The sequence below is a fragment of the Phalacrocorax aristotelis genome, chromosome 2, assembly GCF_949628215.1.
Source record: "Phalacrocorax aristotelis chromosome 2, bGulAri2.1, whole genome shotgun sequence".
Lineage (NCBI taxonomy): Eukaryota > Metazoa > Chordata > Aves > Suliformes > Phalacrocoracidae > Phalacrocorax > Phalacrocorax aristotelis.
The window spans coordinates 164,337,000-164,361,390 of record NC_134277.1 but is presented as its reverse complement, the minus strand read 5'-3'; the positions used below and the strand labels follow the sequence as shown (position 1 = coordinate 164,361,390).

Genomic DNA, 24,391 nt, shown 5'->3' with positions numbered 1-24,391 from the left:
GTGGAGCTGTTCTCTGAGGTGGGAGAAAACACACCTTGCTTCTTAAGGACGGGTAGAGAAACTTGCAAATTGCACAGAGAGGTTTGGCATGGATGGGACAGCAACGGGTGCAGTCCCAGCCCAAAGTCACATCCACTGGACCACACACCTAGTTCTCTTGGGTTTTTTTTCCTCCAAAACTAATCGCTCCAGTCCCTTAGGCTTTGTTGTTGTTGTTGTTGTTGTTGTTGTTTTTGCTCCTCTCTGAATTCCTTCTAATTTGCAGGCTTGCTGCCAGCATACAGCGCGCTATAAAAAGGGGACTTGTTCTTCAAGCTTCCCTCCAGTATGCAGCATTTGCACAAATAGCAACATGCTTGACAAGTAGGTCTAATTCCCCCTGCTATTACTGAAATGCTTGTAGGGTGCTTGGGGAGTAGAGCCGCTGTCTTAAGACAAGCCAAGCTGAATTTCATGGAGGGCCCTGAGCCCAAATCCCAGCCGGTGTTTGAGCTCCTGTCAGCTGGAAAAACGGAGCTGTGCCTTTTTATTGTACTCCCTGTGCAGCTTCTCTCTCCAAGAGCAAGCAGATGCTGTTTGCATCCCTCCATACCCCACCGGCACAGGTATGGCTGCTGGACAGGATGCGGGCTGCAGCAGGACACCCACATCCTGCCAAAGCCAGCCCCAGGGCCACCACCAATTTTTGGCTGGTCTGGAGACCGGTCCCCCCCGCTGTTACGGGCAGCCGCAATGCAAACCCCCTGCTGGCTTCCTTCTTAAAACTAATGAGCCGTTTGACCCTGGCAAGTCCTCCGGGAAAGCTGCTGCCGGAGCCTTGCTGCTCACATGGATACAAACTGCTCTCATTTCCAGCTTAAATTTATTTGTGGACGACTCGTACCCGCTTGGCCTTGTTCTTCTTGTACCCACACTGGCTTTTAGCTCCGATTGCTCTTTTCCCTGCTCTGGTATTTATTCTCTGGCAGGCTGTACCCAGGGCTGTGGGTCTGCCAACCTAAATAAGCCCAGTTTTCCTGGTTGGGAAGGGATGGACGGGGCATAAGGGCATCAGGGTTTCCCCATCCCTGCGGTGGAGACAGCCCAATGACTTGCTTCTGCAGCTCATCCTCCCATTGACAGAGGAAATGCCTCTTGACATCCTCAGCAGGGATGGTCTCAACCTGCAGAAGGACACCCCAACCATCCTCCTGGCTGACAAAGGCTCTCTGATTCGAAGCCTTCATCTGATATCATTAGCATGCTCATCTTTTGCTATGCAAAAGCCATTTTGGTGGAGGATATGGGTTTTTTTCCTAATGCAGCCTTCAATAACACCCTTCCCTCTCCTTTCAGTTGGCAGCCTGGGGTGGTGGCACGACCATTCATGCTCCCGGCTGTGCTAATCTCATGCTAATCTCAGCTGTGGTCTTCTGAAGCAGAAGTTTCAGAAGTTTCCTGTGCACGGCTGTGCCAGGCACTTTGCTCAAAGGCTGAAGTGAATTTATAACACTTCATCAGAGCAAAATATGCACACAACTTCGGTCCCCCTCCAGGTGTGTTGGACCATACGGGATGCAATAAGTTTTGATTAAAACGTGCATTGGGTTTGTGTGGCTAGATTTTGGTAGCGGGGGGAGGCTACAGGGTGGCTTCTGTGAGAAGCTTCCCCTATGTCTGTTAGAGCCAATGCCAGCTGGGTCTAAGACGTACCTGCCGCTGGCCAAGGCTGAGCCCATCAGCGATGGTGGTAGCACCTCTGCGATAACAGATTTAAGAAGGGGAGAAAGCTGCTGCACAGCAGCAACTGCAGCTGGAGAGAGGAGTGAGAATATGTGAGAGACACAACCCTGCAGACACCAAGGTCAGTGAAGAAGGAGGGGGAGGAGGTGCTTCAGGTGCCAGAGCAGAGATTCCCCTGCAGCCTGTGGTGAAGACCATGGTGAGGCAGGCTGTGCCCCTGCAGCCCATGGAGGTTAGCGGTGGGGCAGATATCCGCCTGCAGCCCGTGGAGGACCCCACACTGGAGCAGGTGTCTGCCCAAAGGAGGCTGTGACCCCATGGGAAGCCCATGCTGGAGCAGGCTCCTGGCAGGACCTGTGGACCCATGGAGAGAGGAGCCCAAGCTGGAGCAGGTTGGCTGGCAGGACTTGTGACCCTGTGGGGGACCCACGCTGGAGCAATTCATGAAATGCAGACCGGGGGAAGGACCTAAGTTGGAGAAGCTCATTCAGGACTGTCTCCCGTGGGAGGGACCCCACGCTGGAGCAGGGGAAGAGAGTGAGGAGTCCTCCCCCTGAGGAGGAAGGAGCGACAGAGACACCTATGGTGAACTGACCACAACCCCCGTTTCCCATCCCCTTGCACCACTGGAGCGGAGGAGGTAGAGAAAATCGGGAGTAAAGTTAAGCCTGGAAGAAGGGAGGGGTGGGGGGAAGGTCTTTTAGGATTTAGTTTTATTTCTCATTACCCTACTCTGATTTGATTGGTAATAAATTAAACTAATTTCCCAAGTCAAGTTTGTTTTGCCCATGATGGTAATTGGTGAATGATCTCCCTGTTGTTATCTAAACCCATGAGCTGTTCGTGATATTTTCTCTCCACTGCCTGGCTGAGGAAGGGAAGTGATAGAGCATCTTGGTGGGCACCAGGCATCCAGCCAGGGTCAACCTACCACAGAACCCTACCGAGGGGGTTTAAGGCTTTGTGCATGAGGCCTTGCAAAACTCTGCACTCAGGGGGATGGCTGGGAGCCTGCTCAGGTATAGGAAGAGCTGCAAGGTGTTTCCTTCCCGCTCAGGACTGGCAGTTTCTCACCTTGGGGTCTCGTTTCCCCGACCTGTTCTTTTCCCTGCCACATTTGACATCTTTGCTGCAGGTTCTCTTTGCACATGGATGCCTTTTTGTGCTTTCTTTGGAAGCTCTGTGCTTATTCCTGTGATGCTGAGACGCTGGTTTGCCCATCCCAGTTTGGACCCCTGCCTTCTCCTTGGCAAGCACAGCTCGGCTGGTACCTTTGATGGAAAGAAAGATGCTCCAGGTGCCGTCATTCACCAGCTCCTTACTTCCTCCAAGTTTTCCTTTCATTAAGAACCTATTTTTGTTTATTTTTTTTTTCATCCTGCCTAATCTAAACTGCATCAGCGTGTGTCCATTTGAGGCAGGATTTTATATTGCCCTGCAGTGTCCTTCATGCCACGCCCTCAGTAAACAACATGTGAATTGGCATCATCAAGGAGGAGCTGGGCTCTGCAGTTATTAGTAGGATTATTCTCATCTCTCACAGCTCCCAGTGAAGCTGCTCGGCTGGTATAACGCAGTTCCCCCTAACGCTCATCTCTGCTGTCCGCGAGAACAATGCCAATCCAGCGTTGAGGATTGGCAGCAGATTTCTGGGAGGAAACCAGCAGACCTCATTGCATCTTTCCACATTAAGTGATTTCTGACCCTGAGCTGCTCTTTTCCAGGCCATGGTTGTTTAGTATATCACATTGGCATTAACTTTCCACCCTGAGTCTTTTCCAAGCAGCCCGCGGGCTCCTTCACAGCCACAGCTCCAGTACGGGAGCGCATCGCATCCTGCGCTTATCAGTGGTATCGCTGGTTTTGCTTTTTGCATCGTGTTTTCTCGCTGCCTAAATCAGCATTCACAGCTTCCAGCACTCATGGTGGGTGCAGCTGGGCATTTTCTCCCTGCAGTCAATCTTCGACGTTCCTCTCTCCCCGTTTATTTGATTTCTTGCTGTATTTAAAGCCAGGGGTGGTCAGTGCATGTTTTGCAACCTTCTGCTCCTGTTATTCATTTCTTAGAAATGAAGGAGAAGGAACCACAAGAAATGAAGAGCCTGAGATTTGAGGACTGCCTGTTTATTTGTCAAAGCTAGAAATGCAGTGGGTGAAGAGGACGAGAGGAAATCCTCAGTGCAAATGTACCTCAATTAAATTTAGGCTTGCGTAAGTCAAAAGTGGGTGAGGGGGGGCATAGCTGTAGCAGCTGGAGGGAGTGGATTTCCTCCTGCTGCAGTTTTTGATGGAAGCATTACCACTGCAATTACTGCAAACAGCATCTTAGTTTTGAGCTTTACACCACATTTTTGCACCCCTCCCCCAGGCTGGCTTTCCTGCACCATGGTTGGCTGGTGCTGGGGGAGCTGTGCTGCCCATCTCAGTGGCATCTTGGCACCCCTTGCAGTGGGACTGCACACAGCTGGTGGCAAGTGGGTGGCTGTAAACCAGTCCCAGGGCTGCAAATGCTAGCCAGGAGGCGGAGGCCAGCCATTAACTGCTGGAGAGAGGGGACAAGGAGCAGCAGAATGGCTCCAACACCAAAGCCAAAGATGCTCTGAAGCCCAAAAAGGACAAAAATAGGTGTCTGGATCCTTAAAGAGGGTTGAGGACTGCTTAAGATCTCCTTCGGAATCGGCAACTACCAGATGAAAGGGAACATCTTCAACCAGGCATTTTGAAGCATCTGTTTTGAATTTCACGCATGTGTTTGGGGAAGCAGGGAGGGCTGCTCGCTGGGTTGATGGCTGGGCAAGGCAGAGGGTAGCCTTCAGGGGATACGGCTGGTTGCTTACAAAATGCGTTTTGACACCAGGAGCGATTTCCACATCTCTCCTCCTTTTCGGATTTCATTGTCAATAACTTTCCAAAGCCCTAATGCTGGGTACAAGCTGTTATTTCTGCTGGTGGGAGGGCAAGGGGCCGTCTCCGCACGAAGCGGTGAGCGGAGGGATGTACATGTGGTTTCCTTTTTCCCTTTTGCCCCTCCTCACTACAGAGGAGGCATTGGCATGTAATTACCACCGGCTTTAATCCAGCCACACCAACTGTCTTTCTGGCAAACGCAAATACAATAGGAGCCAAAGGTTATTGCATGCCCTAAATAAAACCATTACATCCCAGGGCCTCATCCAAGCCCACTCTGCAAAGCATCCAGGGCCGGTTCCGTTCATTTTTCCTGAGTCTGGAAGACTTGGTTTGATGGCAATGACCCATAACTTTATTTTTTCCCTTAGTTTCCCCCTGCAAAGCCACCTGCACACTTGTGGCCACCACGGCACCTGCCAGGAGCAGCACATCTGGCTGGCGTTAGTGAGTCTGCTGCAGGATGCGCTTGGTTCAGGCTTTTCTTACTAAAATTATTAACAGCTTTAACTGAAACCAGAGGTGGACAAAGGCTTGTCACGCAGACGCGCACCACCAGCAGGCATGCATGGCTCAGCCCGGCGCGTGGCTGTGACCGGCATCCTCGCAAACTGCTGCCAGATGCAACCCCATGTCCTGCCCATCAGTGGGATGGACAGAGATGTCAGGCACCACGTAAGGTCCCGCTTGGCCTGAAGGAGCCACTCAGGAGCCAGTGCATCCCACCAGGCTTTTCTTCCAGCTTCTGCTCTAAACTGGGATTTACTCTGAAACCCAGAGGATTTAACTTTCTATCCCTGAGCAAATACAGCCCAAATTGATGCAAATGCATGACCTCACCCAAATCTCAAGAAGAGGTAAATATTGCATCACGCTGAGCGTGCTGTATCCTTTGCCCCAGTCTGAGAAGCTCTGCCCGAGTCCACCCTGCTGCAGGGACAAGCCAGGCAAGGGAGGAGGTGTATGGTGGGAAAGACTTTCTCCTCACCACCCAGTTTAATTATCAGTGTCTCAACGTTTGCAGTGTGATGGATGCTGGTCCTGCCCCATACAAGGCTGCTCTGGCTGCTGGCGTCCCCACAGAGCTGCCGGCAGGGAGGAATTGGGTTTCACAACCCATCTTTCCAGGCTCCCGCAAGATTACTGGAGGGAGAGGAATGTGCTGGAGAAAATATCCCAACTGCTGTTAAAAGGCACAGCTTTCTCTGCCCCTTTCTGGGGAAGCCATTCCTCCACCACAGCAAAGGTCCATTTGGCAACACCCACTGGAGCCAGCCCTGTGTCACCTCTCCATGTCGCCCTGGGGTGCCTTTGCCCTCCTGGCCTCCCCTTCATGTGCAAATAATTGTAATCATGATAAGCAGGCTCTTCTATAAAGAAACTCTTTGCTTTTCCCTCGTGGTTCTTCTGGGACAGAGCTCAGTCACTTTATATCTGGACAATAAATCTTCAGGCTCTCCACGACACACCCTCCATGCAAGGCAGTAATGCCTCTTCAATAATGGGCCTGCCAGATGCTTGTTCTGTCTGGGTGAAGAGCACGCCAGCCAGTTGCAGCATCTGTAAATCATTTGCCAGGAGACCCCAGGCAGTGTGGGAGTCTCAGTCGAATCTCTCTTGGCCAACCCTTTCAAATCACAGTGAAGGTTTCTGGGCTAACCAGAGCAGAAACATCTGTGAGCTGCGGCAGCCTGCAGTCCTGGGGTGGAAGGTGCACCCCACACATCTCAGGAGGAAGGTGGAGAAATCTTCCTTCTTGGTCCTTCTGCTTCTGAAAGGCATGAAATCCTTGCCAGGCAAAGGCTAAGGTAGTCCATTTCCTTGAACCCACTCTTTGCATCTGCTGTTGCTTTAAAATGCTGGGAGCATCAGATGATGAGATGTGGTCCTGGGCAGTGGAGGGCACTGGGGAAGCTTGAACTGGTTTGGTGTTGGGTTGTCATCTCCTGGGTGATGGAACATGGAAAAGGCTGAAAGTGGGGATGTCTTTCTCTGAGGTGCCTTCTCTGTTTGGTCTTCTTTTGGAGCTCCACAATCCCAGTCCATGCATTTTACCTCTAGCGAGAGCACCTACAAGTTCTCTGCAGGAGATCCTGTTGCAGCTGGGGGTGACAGCTGGGCCATTGCATTCGCCCTGGTTTCTCTCCCAGGCTAATTACAAGCCTCTTGGACTCTCTTAGATGGCTTTGGCAGGTGCTCTGCTTTTCTAGCACGAGTGCCGGGGAGCCCTGGCCACAACCATAAAGTCTTTCCCTGGCTATTAGAAAGCAGTTATGCTCCTTGCGTGTCTTTTCATTACTGGAAGCTGGTAAGTGAATGGGTCCTACACAAATAAACTTCTCAAGGGCAGTGAGTCAAAATATCCCTGGGTTTGTTTGGTGGAAAAAGGTTAACCAGCGTGAAGTCTATGAACTGCTGCTGACGCGACTTTGTTGACAAAATACGGTGTTATTAATTGGAGTTGCAGGCAAACTGCCTGGGGGTATTTAGAAGGAGCTTGTCTGTCACAAGGGCTGAGATCTGCCTGGGAGAATATCTGGCTGGGCTGTTTGGAGGTGCAGCTAGGGTCTTGGCCATGGCTCTGGTTTGGGGTTTTGTTGCTGAGGATGAGGTCTCAGTCTCAGTCTGAGGGGTCTCAGTCTCCCACAGTGGCCACAGGAGCATGGCGATTCACTGACAGCTGAGCTGTGGCAGAGGAGGACAGGAGGAGCTCACCAAGAAGCCAGGCATCAGGAGAATCCTTTAGAGCGAGCTGAAATGGTCTCTGTTGATCTACTTGAAGGTGTCCCTGCTCATTGCAGGGGGGTTGGACTAAATGACCTTTAAAGGTCCCTTCCAATCCAAACCATTCTACGATTCTATGATGACTATAATAAGACTCCTGGGTCCCTAAATTCAGGTTTCTGCTCTCAAGATGAATCCTACCCATAGCATCATTGCCTGGGCAGAAGCAACAGCGTCATGGTGAAGGTGAAGTTCAGGAGAGTGGCATGTGTGGCGCCCAGCGTGGTCCTAAATCCCAGCAGCTGCTGACCGCTGTGTTGGCATGGGAGACGCTCACTGTGGCCCTGCCATTCCCCCAGCCTGGCAGCTTATTTTAGACTGTGGCAGGGCAGTGGTTGGTACATGGCCCTGGGTGCCATTGCAGCATTTCAGCCAGAGAAGAGCTGTCGTCGTGGCAGCCGAGCCTAGCAAGCTCCAGAGCCAGCTGCTCCTGTCGTGGCTGGCAAGTTCGTTCACAGCCTCTCATGGCACTGTGTGACGAACAGCTTGCTTCCCTCGGCCTGGAAGCGAGTGGAACACCCGCGCTGGCACTGGCCCAAGACAGAAGCTATGGGAATCCTCCTCGACAGCATGACAGCAAACGCTCGTCTTGAGCAGAGCTGGTGCTAGGAGGCCCTAACCCAACAAGGCCACGGCAAAAGCTGTCCTGTTGTAGGCAGAGTTTGCCTTGGGCTGCAAGGTTTCCTGCACTTGTGTGACTAAGCGCGCTGGAAAGCACCTTCGGTGCATGCCAGGGTAGTGGAAATTGGGCTGCCAGCAAACAAACATGCCAGTGCACGTTCCCCCATGCTTTGAGGGGGTGGGTAGCACCTAGTGGAGGCGGGCAAAGGAGCTGTGCCTTCTCAGTTTCCCTAAAAGACTGAGAAACACCTCCAAGGTAAGGTCAGCCACATTTAGGTGGAGCCTTGTACAGGTGAAAGGTGCTCCTCAAGGGCTGCCAGGTCCCTGTAGTCCCACAGCTGAAGCCCCCTCTCCTGGGATGCTCAGGCTTGCCTAATTCAACTTGTGCCTGTGAACATAACCTGTGAGAGCCAAAGGGAGCAAGATCCATATGCCTGTTCCTCTTGCACAGCCTCTCGGCATGGTCTTGCCCAGGGTGAAGTGGCCGCAGGGGTGGAGCAGTCCATTGGGCAGGAGTTCGGAGCGGCTTGACCGTTCTCTGCAGAGCAACCATGGCAAGCGGCCCACGTTTCACAAGTGGGGTTTTCCCATCAGGCTCTCCAGCTGCTATAAATAACAGGAAATGTTTTGTCATTTTCTGCTCCAGAGAAGGTCAGGAGCTGGATTCTGTGGTCTTCAGAACTTTAATGAGGTTGGAGATTTATGTGGTATACTCAGAAGTCCCCTGGGGCAGCTTGCCTGGGGCCATTTGGTTCCGTGGATGGAGAAGTCTTGAATGCCAGCCTTTCACAAAGTTACCTTAGCCACCCTTTATGACATGTCAGGTCCTGCTAAATCCTTCATGTGCTCTTCATCGCCAAGGCCACAAGTTAACTCTTGCATTGCTGCAGAACCTGCTCACAGGAGGTTTGAACCATCCTCTATCTGCAGTAGGGAAAGCTTCTATCATGGATCCCAGGATGGAAACAGGGGCACCAGCCACTAGTCTCATGAGCTTGCTGGGAGCTCATTTTGCAGCTTCCCTGACTCATCAGCACTTGGTATTCCACTCATGGTGGGCAGATTGCTAAAATTTTCTTCTTGCCTTCCTCATCAAGGAAGTCTGGTCCAACCTGAATCTCCCCTGGGACTGAAGGACCAGCTGTTTGACTCCTGGATGGTTGGTCTCTGATGGCCAGACCATTGCATTTGCCAGTGTGTTCCTGCCTCAGAGAAACAGAGCCCCCAACAAATGGCAGAAGGCTTTAAGCAGCCCTCAGTGCAAACTGATTTTCTAGCTTTTATTCAAATTAAAGTGTTTGCCTCGCAGTATCCCCCCAAACCAATACTCAGTCAAGCCTGAGGTGAAACTACCCATGCAGTGCTCCTCCATCTCCGTTATTGGGGTGTGCTCCATGTGCCTGTCTCCTTCAGCTGGTAGGATCCTACCAAAGCCCTGGTCCTTCAAGGCTGCTGTCCTCCATCCTCACGGCTAGGACTTTGGTTAACTCCATGGTGGCAAGGGGTGATGGGAAAGGTCCTAAGGCATACGCATCGTGTCAGCAGAAACAGATCAAAATAACCTACTTACGGTGCAACTGATGTATGTATGCCAAGGCTTGGAGTTACCCCACCATACCTCTTAAATTAGGGATGTGACTGCCCTATTCTCCTGTCATACTAACATATAAGAGATGGGGAGATACCTCCAGAAGTTGGTTTGCTCTACAGACATGGCAACTGCCCCTTCTCTCTCCATTCATTAGAGAGGGAGCAAAGTGCAAAGCCTGAAGGGTGTTTGTCTGGGTCTAGCTGTGTGGAAGAAAGTCATGCACACCTTCTTTGGCTGGAGACAGTGATGGGTCTCCATTGGGGTCATATTATTTCCTATTGGGCATCCCCAGCTCCTCTTCTCACGGTTTACCTGGCTTGTGCTTGTGGCAGGATAGAAGCCCAGAAAATCAAGTGGGAAGATCTAGCCCCAGGAGTTTGCTCAGACGTCTTGACAGCTTTCCTGGATCATGGAGAGCCACAAGCATCAGGTCCACGATGCCTCTCGCCCCAGCAGCCGCGCAGGGAGGAGGCAGAGCCGCTGTCTCCCGCCTCTCCCATTTCCCCAGCAGATGCAGGAATGCTTAGATGTCCGCTCCCCCAGCCCTGAGCACCCAGCGCCAGGATTAACCACCAGTCGGACCCTTCTACTGACTCCAAATTGATCTCCTAAACTTAGGCAAGCCTCGCTCAGAGGGGTCCTGGCATTCCTCTGTTGCAGAATAAGGGCTAAAAATAGCTCCTCCCCTTGCACCTGCCCCTCTGAAGCCAAGATGGTTTTATTTTTACAGCCCAGATTTCCTGGTGGTTGGCTCCTCTCCTGGGGCCTAGGGGATGGGGACAAATAGAAAAATTACCCATCTCAACAGTGCAAAGAAGGTAGGCAGCGTGGAAGGTGCTCGCCTATGCATGGGTTGGAAGGAACCCTTCCCATCCTAACCTCTCCTTCCTATAACCTCATGCTTCGAAACCAAGGCAAAAATGCAGCTCCTGGGATGGTCCTGAGAAAAATACCATCTTTTGATCCTTTTTGCAATTTTTTAGACACCCCTTCAAGGGACAGGAGGGCTGCAAAAAACTGCAAATGGAATTGTGCGTTTGTGAGAATATTGTGTCTGTCTCTAAGGGTTTTTTTGGGTCTAAGCACCCCCTGTGCAGATCTCTGAAGCAGCGAAGGAAGCGTGGCTCAGCCCCAATTAAATGGTTTCAGTGAGGCTGAATTATTTTTTTGTAAAAGCCTGTGTGTTTACATTTTATAAGCTTATTTTAAAACACATGTGTATACAAGAGTAGGCTTATTTAAAAGGCAGAGTGGCCCACTGTGTCCTTACCTGACTTAAGTGTCAAGGAAGCAGCTTTTTTTTTTACTTTTTACAAGCGTAGTTTAAAATAAAATACTAATTTGCTGTGTGCCAGTGAATATGCCCAAGACGAGGTCAGGGCAAGGTCTTGTTTTCTGACTGTAAAATGTTATTTTGCTTGTTTACGGAGCTTCTTCTTGCCAGACATCATTTTAGGTTAATCTGTTAATGACAGCTATAGGTAAAAAACCCCTCATTTCTGTCCCCCAGAGTCCTGGCAAGCCTGCATTGCCAAAGTCCCAAACTATACCAAGGCTTCCCAGTGAACAGTGTTTGGGAACTTTCCATTGGTGAAGCAGGATTTGCTGGGTGACCCTTTCAGCCCAGGTCTTGGCAAGGTTTCCGGCTTCAAATCCCCCAGCGAAATACATGAGAAAGCCTTTTTGGGGGGATCTTGGCATTTTCTGCGTCCCTTGGGGGAAGGATTTTATTCTTTATTCTTGGTTTTAACCGTATGACCTGGCAATGCACCAGCCTGGTGGCAGGAAGGTGAGGAGTACCTTACGGTGGTGAAGAAAGGCTGCAGGTGGATGTTGAAGTGTAGTGAGTTGTTAAATATGGACCTTAACAGCAGGACAGAGAGGGTGAGGAGAGCCCCAAGGAGCTACTAATTTACACAAAAACAAAGTGAAGCTTTGTCTGTAGGATGTACAATTCATCCTGTGTAAGGGACGAAAAGCTCACACGTGTTTTTATGCCAGTGCTCAGAGATAATTTTCTGCTTTTAGCAAGCTTTTTCGAGGCACGTGGGCCTGATGGGTATGAAGACCTAGGAGGCAGGGAGATGAGCAGGTGCCATTTATACCCAGGAAAGAGCTGAAGCAGACGTGGTATGAGGGACGGTTTTCCATCCAGCAGAGCTGTAAACCAAAGCCCTGACCACTGATGGTTATTTAAAGACTCCCACGGCGCTTCCTGCGATGAGAAGGTGCTTGGCCTATGTTCAGGCTGGGCGACTGCTCTCTGCAAAGCCAAATAAACAGCAGCCACTTGAACTTTCCACCTTGTGAGCTCGGACAGATGCCTCGTTCCCGGGCCACGACCGGGCACCATGCCTCAGACAGACTTTGCGGACAAGCCTTCGTGGAGGATTCGGGGTGATGACCACGTTTTGGGGTTGAGGGGTACTTATTCCCATCACATGAAGGATCCCAAGGGAAGAGTTTGGTGCTACTTGGAGCTGAGAGGGGCCATCTGGGTAGGAAGGTCTGTGTCTCCAGAATGGGCTGGGATGTGGGTCCGTGTCCTTCGGTGACCTTGGGCAGGGCATAGAGAGTAAATTATATACTTTAATGCTAGACATGTACTTTAGATGCTAAATTTCCTGAGAGGAGCACAAGCCAAGTAGCCAAGACCAGGAATCTCGTCCGTCCATCCATCAAGGCATGTCAGGAACGTGTGAGTGCAGTGGCTGTCTCATCTGCAGGATGTCCATGAAGGTGCCAAGGCATCAATGGTGAGATGCCTGTGGTGATTCTTCCTTGGCTGGGGAGGTTGGAGGTGGTCCCTTCCAACCTCAACCCTTCTGCGACAGTCGATGTGAAATGTCAGGCACTCACCTCTATGTATTTTGGTGCTTTTATTGAGTTGGATTTAACGTGGTGCATATCTCTCCCTGCTTCTGACCCTTCCCCGGTGACCTAAGATGTTTCAGCAACTCACATGAACCCTGCGAAGGATGCTCCTTCCTCACATCCAGCAGCAGCCCCTCAGCCTGGGAACTTTTGCAAGACTTGGCAGCAGGGCCATTGCAGGAGTATTTCACACAGGACCCAAAAATATTGCTGTCGGTGCAGCGTCGGTCGGCCTGAACGGAGGGTCAGGTCCCTAAGAAATCAGACTGTTGACGAACAAGCTTGAGCGTATTCAAATGTTTCGTCTGATTTTCTTGGACTGCAAAGTTTCCAAGGGAGCCAAAAAGCTGGCTGCTCTTCTTGTTGACTTTGCAGACCAGAAATACAGCCGAGTTCAGTGAAATAAGGAAGCTTAAATTCTTGTATTGAGGGAATTGAGGGAATTGAGGGAAAAAAAGCTCAATCTGGGAAAGCTCAAATGTCAGCTTTAGAGATAAAAATAAAAGTCAAGGTGGTGTGCCCCGTCTCTGCTGCCTGCTCTCTGCAGGCACTCAGCATCAAGGGTGATTGCTTGGGCACAGGGCAGGCCACAGCATCCAGCCCCAGAACCAAAATCCTTGCCTGACATCCGTCTGAATTTCTAGCAAAGCAGCAAATCCAGGGACGTTCCTCTCAGTCAAGGTCAGCAGGGTGGGTCCTTGCCGGCACTGGGGCGCACAGATACAAGCCGTGCCGGTATGTGCCGGCACTGAGCCGGGACGAGAATACAGGAGACATCAGGCAGGAGCAGAGCATCACTTTAAACTGCAAGTGAACTCTGAAATGACAGCGAACTTGAAGCAAGCCCACGTTTCAGGCCAGGCTGGCTGTGAATCAGCTCTGGAAAATTGAAAGATGAAACTTTCTGACTTCAGTTCAAGTTATGAACTTATAAACTCCCAATTATCTGGTTTAATGGATGCAAGCCAGAGACAAACATTTTTCGAGGCGAGTGTATGGGACAGCTTCCTGAAAATGAACTCATTGAAAAAGGCGTGATTTGGAGACTAAAAGTTTGACTCAAAATCTCGTATTTTAAAAAGCTGGGTTAATTTGACATGAAGTTATCTTGCTGTGGATCCCAGAGCTGCTCTTGAGCACACTTCATCCCTGTATTGGTCTTTGCTAAAATGTAGGGGCACAATAAATCACTTCCAAAAATGAAAGTTGAAAAAATGCCACATTTTAAGCCCATCTGAATGATGGCAAATGTGCAAAAAGCCTTTCAACAGGATAGCCACATAAGCTGACTCCTTTCCCCTCCCAGGATAACAAGCCCAGGCTGGCAGTGAGCTATGGACAAGTAGGGGCAATGGGGCAGCCCATGGCCCGGCTTTGCTATTTCATGGTACAGCTTTGAGGCAGGGGTTAGAGTAGGGGTGCCCCACATGTGGGTGCAGTTTTTGTCAGAAAATCTTAGCACTGCAGGGTTTTTTGCAGATGCTGTTCCAGAACAGGGCTTTGTTTCCTCTGTTTGCCTTTAAAATACTGATTTCTTTTCTCTGTTACTTTAAAAATGGCTGTATATTCCCCAAAACTGTCTGCAGGAATCAAGAAAACCAGAATATATGCCTAAAGCTCTGCTAAGGATAAAAATGCAGAAGAGGCATCACACACAGCTGGGCAGCAGTTCCACCTGCAAGCTGCTAAAATTGGCATCCGCTAAAGTTAGCGGAGATTTCATTGAGCTCTAGCTTGTTTCACTGAAGTGGACAGGTCAAGGACCAGGGTTTTATTGGTGCCCTGGCATCAAAGGGACTCATCCATGGTCCCAGCTGCTGGGAATCGCCCTCATTATTGGGGCCATGGCCGCTGTTGGTGAGAAGTTGGTGGCGCTGGTGCCCACAGTGATGCTCCTGCCCAGCTCCTGCCTGCGGCTGTACCACCAGCAAAGTGGGTGAGCTCAGAGTTAATCCCTGGCATTAACCAAAATCTCCTATTTTTACCCTGATGCGAGACTCCTGCGCTGCACCGGTCTCCTGGGAGCGGATGTGGGGCAGGTGCCCCTCTGCAGTTGAGTTGTGAAGGCTTCACAGGTGCATCCATTCATATGCAGCTTGCCACGGTCCTGCAGGCTCAGAGGCTCAGCCGGGGAGGCTTCAAAAGAGAGGTCAATCGGTGTTTCCAAACGCTGCAGGGAAGCCTCTTGGCAAGGTCCCCAAAATCCTTCAGGTGCCATCATTGGGTGGAGCAAATACAGCACACACGTAGAGCTCGAGGGAAGTCCTTCTGCTGTCTTTCTAGTAAATGCCTGCCCAGGACGTGCTAATGACAGCAGAGAGGATGTGCTCCATCTGTTTGACGAACGACACTTACGGTAGATCTGGAAACAGGGCGGGAGGTGTTTTATCGACCGGCTGATAAAAGAAAATACCAGGGAAATTCCTGCCTGTTCTCTGTTCACACCGTGCCTTGGCGTTTAATTACAGCGCTCATTTAGCAGCTCTTGGCTGCCCATCCCTGTCCCCGTGCTGCCCGTGGAGCCGTGCCAGTACAGCTGCCTGTTTGCAGGGAAACGCGGTGGGAACAGATCAAGCTGAAAATAAATTTGTTTTGTTTTGTTTTGTTTTATAATTCCCCCAAGGCGAGATCAACTCCCAGGTGCCCTCGCCAAGGCGGCCGTCGATATCTCGATGCTCTTGTGCCAGCAAGGCTGAGTCAAGCCATGGGGCAGCTGACTTTGTGCTGGAGCGGATGAACCCTGTGGCTGGAGGGGATGTCTTGAGTGCCCCTTGTCTCTGCTCCCTTGGGCTGGACCGCAGAGGGACAGCCTGTCCCTGGGCTGGTTTTGCTGTTGGTTGTCACATGTGATGCCAAATTTAAATTATTTGTAAAACAGCAAAACACTTTTTGTGCTGGCTGCTGTGAGTACTCTCTATACAGCTTCTGTAGGGCACTAGAGTGTGTTTTTTTCTGCTAAGATAGTTAAAATAGCATGAATTTCAGCATGGAGACAGGTATATTAATAGGAATGCCCTCATTTAGCTGCTTCTCCGTACTGCAGGAGCTTATAATGGGGGAATTCATAAAGCCCTAAGTCAGTGCTGGGCATTTCTGCACTTCTTTGTGTCTAGTTCTGGGCCCCCCAGTTTAGGGGGGGCAGTGAACTGCTTGAGCAAGTCCAATGGAGAGCTACTAAGATGCTCAGGGGACTGGAGCATCTCCCTTATGAGGAAAGGGTGAGACACTTGGGTTTGTTCAGCCTGGAGAAGAGAAGGCTAAGGGGGGATCTCATCAATGCTTATAAATATCTGAAAGGTGGGTGTCAAGAGGATGGGACTAGGCACTTTTCCATAGTGCCCAATGACAGCACAAGAGTCAATGGGCACAAGCTGGAACACGGGAAGTTCCACCTGAACATTGGGACAAACCCCTTCCCTGTGCAGGTGCCAGAGCAGGGGCACAGGCTGCCCAGAGAGGCTGTGGGGTCCCTTCCCTGGGGACATTCACACCCCGCCTGGACGCGGTCCTGTGCCCCCTGCTCTGGGTGTGCCTGCTCACGCAGGGGGGTTGGATGAGATGATCTCCAGAGGTCCCTCCCAACCCCTGCCAGTCTGGGATTCTGCAAGGTCTCCATAGAGTTTCCTCAATGTTGCATTTTCTGTTCGCTGCAGCCTGGCTCTTTAGGAAGCAGCATGAAGAAGAGATGGAGAAAAACCCTCCCTGGTGTGTACCCATGACAGGTAGGATTGGGAATGGCTGTCTGCCTCCCTCCCCAGGCTGAAACCATCTTGTGTGGCCCTGGGAGTGGAGAGGCAGGGACTACTTTGGCTGGATCTCAAAGCAAGTATTTAACCCAGTCGGCCAAGCCGCTCCTGACTACCTCTGTTTCTGGCAGACCGGGAACACCCAGGGTAGGTCCTGTATCTCCCCTCTGGAGGCTGTACCTGTGGGAGCACCCGGCACTGCTGAGCAAGGAGTCTAGGGCAGGGATCGGTGGTGCCAAGTGCAGCGGGGCTGAAGATGGGAAGGGACGATAATGGGGCAGCCTGGTTTTTAGGCATGGTTCCATTTTTCTCGTGGCACATGCAACCAGGGACGTTGATGGGATGCTGCTTTGCACTTGCCGCTGACTGTGATGCTCTGTGGCAAAGCAGGGCTGGTCCCACCAGCTTTTCAGAGCCCAGCACAGCAGCTCAGTCTCCAGCAGCCTCCGGTGGGATGGTCGGAGCATTGCTGCGTTGGTTGGGATGAGGCCTGCCTTGCCCTTGAGTCTTATATGAAAAGCCTTTTCCCTGCACAACAGCTTTGGCTTTTTGTTTGGTATCGGGGTTGCTTTTTCATTTACCTCCTTTGCCTTTCGTCCCTGCTCAGAGGCAGAGCACATGTATGTGCCTACCCAAAAACATTTATTATCCTCAGTAGTTGGCTGCTGGCTTCATCATAAATGATGAATTTGAGGTTGTGGCTTAATTTATCCAGGGAAACTCATTTACTTTCAGCATGATTAGAGCCTGCTCCAGCACAGCAAGGGTGGCCGGGAAATGCCACCCACGCCGGGGTGTCAAAACGCCTCTGAAACCATCCGGGAGCCAAGCGGAGCTGGAGCAGCTTGCGTGTCTCCAGGCCATTAAAGCTTACCCCTGGGGCTGGGGAGGATGTGCAGAGCACGGATAAAACACCGCGTCCTGCCTGTCCCATCCCTGCTGGATCCGGCCGTAGGAGCTGAGGAAGTTTTCCTGCTGAGCAGGGTGGGGAGGCTTCACATCTCAGCCTTTATTTAATTTTCAGGTGATAAAAGCGTTGCTTCCCTGCCCCGCGTGTCTGAGCAGCCAGCACATTCAAACGCTTCCCTTTCTGCAGAGAGTTTGCATTTCCCTAAAGGCAGTGCCGGTTTTATGCAAATACCCTGACGAAAGAAAGTCAAAGCAAAAGTATGCTCATGAGTAAGCGTTCCTGGGTATTTCTTGAGCAGTCAGATGCTCTCCTGCAAACCTTCCAGCGTTTTGGGAAGAAGCAGCGTGGCATTGCCAGCTGCAGGCTCCTCTGTCCCAAAAGCACCGTGCAATTACCACTTCACCTCCATGTTGTCCCAAAAGCGGTATCAGCCTGGAAAGGTGCTTTGGGGTTGCAACATCCCACTGCTGGATTGTTTTGCCTGAGTGCGCCATTCCTGTGGGACGTGGCATCCCCACTTGTTGCGGTGTTCACATGATGCTCGGCAGCGGTGCTGTAGGCAGGATGGGTTTCCTCGGCTTCCTGCCATTCCATAGAGGACGTGTTCCTTCTCCTTCAATGATCTCCAAAATCACCTGGGCACAGTCCGTCGCAGCCAGCTGGGCTTTGCTGCATGACCTCCTCCTTACTTTCCCTGCTGGGATGGGAGGTAGAGTAAGTAGCAGCATCCCGCAGTGGCTCTGGCACCTCCTATTCAGAGCAGGCTTTTTGCTTGTATGAATGGTTGCAATTTCTCTTTCTGAGATGTCAGAGCATTTGCTGGCTTTTATAAAGCTGCTGCTGGAAATGCTTCCTGTGAATGACAGGAATGTGATTAGATAACCCTGTTCATCTTCTGTATCGAAAGACAGTTCATTTAAGTGACAAGACACACTGGGATCTCTATAGTTTGCCATCAGTTCCATTTTTAGCTGGTTTTGCCTCAAACAGCGGCCAGGAGCAGCCATGGCATGCCAGAGCATCACTGCTTGCATGTGAGGATATGATTTAAAATGTGCTTGTCTGGAGCACCAGTAGCATGCTTTCTGCTTCTGGTTTGCAGCCCAGAAGAAGACTGGCTTGGTTGTAATGGGGAGCCCATTTTTGCAGTCTCAGACCATGTCCCAGGCTGCAGCATTTTGGGACTCCGGTCCTTAGGAGTTTTCAGCCCATTTTCCTAATGCTCAGAGATTCCTGTTCCAGCAAGGCTTTTTAATCTCTTTGTTAATCCTGAATCCAGTTTGGACCCCACTCGATGAAGAGGCAAGCTGGGAGCTGGGAGGAAGCCAATGTGGAGAAGCCTGTGGAAGAGCCATGCTGCCACCCAGCCACCATGGCCATCAAGTAGTCACAGAATCAGAGAACGGTTTGGGATGGAAATGACCTTTAAAGATCATCTAGTCCAAACCCCCTGCCATAGCCAGGGACATCTGTCACTAGATCAGGTTGCTTAAAGCCCTGTCCAACCTGACCTGGAACACTTCCAGGGATGGGGCATCCACACTTCTGTGGGCAACCTGTTCGAGTATCTCACCACTCTCATCATGGCAAATTTCTGCCCTATGTTTGATATAAACCTACCCTCTTCCAATTTAAAACCATTGACTCTTGTCCTGTCACTGCAGGCCCTAGTGAAAAGTCTCTCTCAGTCTTTATTATAAGCTCGCTTTATATATTAAAGGGCTGCAATAAGGTCTCCTGGAGCCTTCTCTCCTCCAGGCTGAACAACCCCAAATCTCTCAGGCTTTCTTCAGAGGTGTTCCAACCCTCTGATCATTTTCCTGGCCCACCTCTGGAACCACTTTAATAGGTCCATGTCTTTCTTGTACTGTGGACCCCAGAGCTGGATTCTGTACTCCAGTGGCGTCTCATGAGAGCAGAATAGAGAGGGAGAATCACCTCCCTCGACCTGCTGGCCACACTTCTGTGGATGCAGCCCAGGGTACAACTGGCTTTCTTAGCTGCGAGCACACATTGTTGGCTCACGTCCGATTTTTCATCCACCTGTATCCCAATGTCCTCCTCTGCAGGGCAGCTCTTAATCCATTCATGATACTGGGAATTGCCCCAACCCAGGTGCAGGACCTTCCGTTTGGCCTTGTTGAACTTCTTAAATTTCTCATGGTCTCCTCAAGCCTGTCAAGGTCCCTCTGGGTGGCATTTGTTCCTTCAAGCTTATCAACTGCACCACTTAGTTTGTTGTCATCTGCAGACTTGCTGAGGCTACACTCACTCCCACTGTCTATGTCATTAATAAAGATACTGAACAGCGCCGGTCCCAATACGAACCCCTGACCAACGCTACTTGTTACTGATCTCCATTTGGACATTGATCTGCAGCTCTTTGGTGTGGCCATCCAGCCAACTCCTTATCCATAAACAATTCATCCATCAATCCCATCTCTCTCCAAGTCCCCAGTGGCTGCTGATTCCTGAGCTGGAGGAAGAGCTGCAGCTGCATCCTTGCCTTTTTATGTCCCTGTGAGCCCAGCTGCAAGATGCATTTCCAGGGAGCTTTGAGCTTCAGGAGCTCCCCACTTTGCAGGCCCTGAGCAGCCCAAGCTCTGCACTGGCTTAATTGTCTTCCTCTAAAGCAATGCTCGATCCTCCCTTCTCCTCCTCCTGCCAGTTTCGTCCCCCCATCTCCCATGTTGACAGGGTGTAAGTCAGGCTGAGGACAAGAGGCAATGCTTTACACGCTAGGCAGGCTCTGTTCAGCGAGTGGAGACACCAATGTCCCGCCAGCAAGAATGGCTGCAACTTTTGGCATTTCACCCCTTTGATCTGAAAGAAAACCACCTTTATTTGCTCTGCAAGCTCTTGTGGGCAGGGGACACCTCATGGTGCCCGCCAGCACAGCGTCCCTTGGCGCTGGGTTTTTGCGCAAGAGCGGCAGCGGCTCAGACCAAAGAATTTTGTCCTTGTTGCTGGCAGTGGCAGAGGGTACAGGATCAGGCCATGCCCATAGTCATGCATCCAAAACTGGCAGCTCACAGGTACCCGCTTTTACCCCTAGAGCTTTGCCAGCGTGTTGCCTTTGCAGAGCAGTGGTCCTGCAGCGAGCAGGGGTCTGCCGTCGCTTTTTGCTCGAGCTAAGGAGGTTTCTGCAAGGGGTTTGCGGGGAAAACCTTCTTTGCAGGACCTGGTCTTGGTGGGGTAAGCCAGGAGCATGGTGTGCCAGGGGTCTGCAGCATGCTCCCGTGCAGGAGCAGGACATTTTCCCATCTCCCTTCACTTGTGCCACAGCTTTCAATGATCCTGTTTCCCCCAGCATTTCTCTATATTATTAGTAGCCCTGGCAGGGGGCACTTGTTACCTGCATGCAACATTTCTGTCCCATCCCACTGGGAAGGGTAAAGCCCTGGAATGGGTGGTTTCTGCTGGGAGGTGGCAGTCATCAAGGCTGGTGAGGACGAGGAGGAGCCATCAGAGGAGCCACAGCCCTCATGGGCTGGTGGCTGCATTGAAAAGTGCTTTGGTGCCCACCACGAGGGAGAGGACCAGTGGTGTTGCCATCCCCCAACAGCTTGTCATGATGTATGTGACCCTGCATCCATGGGGTGAGATGTTTAGACCCACTACTGGGGGGCAAGGGTGAGATGGTCTGGGAGAACAACCACTGAGAGCATGGAGTCTGGATGGTGGGAGGAGCTAAAAGACCCACAAACCCCATCTAAACCTGGTGCCATTAACTTGGAAGAGCTGCCTTTCTCCAGAGTTTGGCTTCTCTGGTTACTGGATGTAGCTTAATGCCAGCTGAGAAGACCTTTCCATGGGGCTCATCACAGGCAGAGAATGTTTTCTTCTCTCCTGTGTTGCCATCCCCAGCATGTCGTGGAGCAGGGTGTACTTTCAACACTATCTGCAGGTCGAAATCCACCCGTTGGGTAGATTGAGTCCCCTGGAGCCCCCTTCTTCGTCAACAAACACCCATCAAAGCCACCGCGGCCGGTTGGCATTGGGGGTTGTGCAAGTCATGCCGATGACGCAGAGAAGGCTGCCAGTGCCCTTTGGTCAGGGCTGCGGTTGGCTTGACGAGGAGGTAGGACTGGTTGGCATAGGGACATCTCCACGTCGGGATGCCACCACCAAGCAGGGACATGCGAAATAGCAAGTTCAGGTCCGGTGGAAAACGGGACAGTTGAAGACCAGAGGCCAAAACACCGGTGCTGGGGTAGGCAGTGGAAAAACTAACTGCAGGCTGCATCTCTCCCAGAAATAGTCTCCCCAGCATGGGCTCAAGCTTTACTTTGAAGGGCAGGCCACAACAGCCCCACCATGCCCTTCCGGGGGGGTTGCTGCTGCCCGTGCTCCTGGTGCTTCCCCATAAGAGGTATCGCTCCCCCGCAGTGTTTTGCCATTCAGGCACCTGCCACGAGTATTAAATTCGCTCAAAATGCTTCAAGAAACCACAAGAAAAGAGAAGCAGATGTTCAGCCATGCTGGAGATTCGGGGTGGGAGCAACACGTGGTGGTGGCAGTTGTTGGGGGGGGACCACTGGGGTTGGCTTGTTCCCCCCATGCATGTTTTGGGGTGAGGGTGCTGCTCTGGGAATTTTTTTTCTTTCCAAGGATGCTCTTGGGCAAGGCAAGAAGCCTGGAAATGCCCCATCAGATGCAGGATTGCTTTTTTCCCCTGATTCCTCTAGCCAAAAGAAATCCCTGAAGGATGGGGGGAAGCTGTCCCCTGGTATTTGGGGTGCCTGACTTCCCTGTGTATGGGGTGCCGGAGCGTGGGGACCAGCCGTCCCCAAACGACCGAGCCTTCCTCCCTCCCAAAAAAACCCTCCAGGGCGCACCCTCTGCAGATTTGGGAGGCAGCCAGCCCAAAGCCTGCTATTACAGTTCCCCATGGAGTTGGCCTCTCTCGCCCCCCCCCCCTTTTTTTTCCTCCTTTCCCTTCAAATCCAAGCCAGGAAAAGCCTCTGACGTCAGAACCGCGGCTGCGAGCTCCTCGCGGCTGCTGGGGGAAGGCGGCAGAGGGGATATCCCGGATCATAAAACCAGGATCTCGCTGCGAGTGGGGCCGCCGCCGGCTGCCCGTGAGTTGTCTGCTGCTGGGGACAGGGTGGGAGGGATGGGTAGGGGACTGTGTTCACCTCGGGGGGTCCTTTTCCCCCCCCAGCGCTGAATGTTTCATGCCTTTTTGTGTTTTTCATGAGCTGCTTCTGGTGGCTGAATCTCTTACAGTGCAAGAAGGAGTTAGGTTAAAAAAAAAAAAGCCATCTATGCACACCTCAAATTCGAGCTGCATGGGATTAAAAACTGAAACTGCAGCTAAAGGGCTGTCCAAGGGGTGCCTGGAGCATCTTGTGTTTCCTCCAGGGCATTTCCCCAGGAGCACTGGGCAGGAGAGGCAGCCCCCGCGCCAGTGTCCATCACAGGCATCCTTGCGTCAGCACGGGGTCCGTGTCCCATTGGGGTTGTGGACCAGCACCAAAGCGGGTGAGAGGGAAAACAACTCCCAAAGGGCTGTTTTAGGCACTTTCCACACTGTGCCTCAGCCTCTCTTCAAAGAAAAAAAGGTGCAAATAAAAGATAAAAAGCAGTCAGTCATGATACTGGGGCCTTTGGTGCATTCCCAGCTTACACAGTGCTGGGCAGACTGTGCTCTTTTTCTCTGTCTGTCTGGCCCGCTGTCTTATCTTCCCCATTCCTCCCTCTCTCCTGGTCTCCTGAGTGCCTCCTGCTTGCAAATCTCCACACCAACATCATGCTGGCATTTTCCCTGCTGCCTAAATAATCCTTAAATCTGACTGGAGCTATAAAATCGGGCTGTACAGCTCTTTTCTGCAAATTTACCTGTGAGCCAATGTTTACCACGTGCTGAAAAGGATGTGAAGGAAGATGCATGACCTGGTTTATCTCGCAGGTGTGTTTTGGTGGGCTGCTGAGAGCACCCCATCGCTCTCCCTCTGCAAGTTTAATCTTCCTTGCTGTTTTGCTCAGAAAACATCCTCTGCAGCAAAAGAAGCAAACAGAAAAATAACCCCTTGGAGGAAGAACCCTGTGACACTTCCCTGGCAGACGGTGCCGGGCACTGCTCTGCTCCTGGCAGCAGATACTCTGCAGCCGCCACCGCCTCCCCATGGTACCCAGCACGGCTTTTCCGGGACATCCCTGTCTGCTCTTTCCAGTTCTGCACCTGGAGCAGGATGTGCCCGTGGCTGCTTATGCCTCTGCCCCCAGACACCAGCTCCTGTGGGGTGTTTTGTTTCCATCGCTCTCCTCTCGGACCTTTCCTGTTTCCTTCTGCACGGATGCAGCCAGAGGAAATCTCAGCACATTGGCTTTCCTCTGGCCAGGTTCCGGCTGCAGTCACGGGCTGGGGACGGCACTTTGGCTCTCTGCATCCTGGGACCTATCCTCCCTGGCGGTGGTGGTGGTGGTGGTGGTGGTGGTGGTGCCGCCAATGGTGGCAGTGGTGGTCTGCTTGTGCTAGTGGCAGTGGTGACAGTGGTGGCAGTGATGGCAGTGGTGGTGCTGCTCATCCCGGTAGCAGTGGTGGTAGCGGTGTTGCTGGTTGTGCTGGTGGCAGCGGTGTTGCTGGTTGTGCTGGTGGGTCTTCTCGTGCATGCAACCTAGCCTCATAGACCTGCTCACTGTAGTCACAACATGGCAGTAGTAGATGTGTGCAGAACTCCTACATGGGAATAACTGGGACTACTCAGAAACTTACATTCAGTTTTCAGGGTGATGGAAATGCTCATTGCAAAGTGAGATTGGGAGCAGGGAGAGTAGGACGTGGTCAGCCGTGAGGGGAAAGGGCCAGTCAGTGTCTTGCTATATGGGCTGAAACCAGGAGAGAGGTTGAGCAAACGTAACACAGATGGGTGTTTTTTTAGATTTTTCTGAAGGTGAACTTTGAACACGAGATGTGCTCACTCAGGAGATAGCTATATTTATATACGGGTAAGATACATATTGTTTGGGTGAGTAAGAGCCTTTGTTCCAAGTCCCGCTGCTAAAGCCCACGTGGAGCGACAGTTTGGCTCTGCAAAGCTTCCTTTTCCTTTGCTTGGGGAGTTGCTGTGCTTAGGAAAAACTGACTTCACCAGCTGCATCCCGCTAGCCTGAGTACCAGCGGCAGAGCCATCGGGTCTGGCATCTGCTCACCCATCCAGCCAAGCCCTTTCACTAACTGCAGCGAAGGAGACCTGCCCTTCAGTTTGCATCGATGTGTTGGAAGGAAGAGCA

General features: G+C 51.6%; 1 protein-coding gene across 5 annotated transcripts in view; it reads left to right on the top strand.

The window, feature by feature from the left end:
- Positions 1 to 24,391, top strand: part of PTP4A3 (protein tyrosine phosphatase 4A3) — a 48,790-nt gene that overhangs the window by 7,877 nt on the left and 16,522 nt on the right. Inside the window, exon 1 of one of the 5 annotated variants that reach the window (XM_075085924.1) lies at positions 6,297 to 6,437. The exons of 2 other annotated variants lie outside the window; for them this stretch is intronic. The gene's annotated coding sequence lies outside the window, so the exon portion shown is untranslated. Of the gene's footprint in view, positions 1 to 6,296; positions 6,438 to 21,343; positions 21,369 to 22,133; positions 22,237 to 24,391 lie in introns of those variants that run through there. 2 more of the 5 variants (XM_075085926.1, XM_075085923.1) reach the window with 2 other exon arrangements.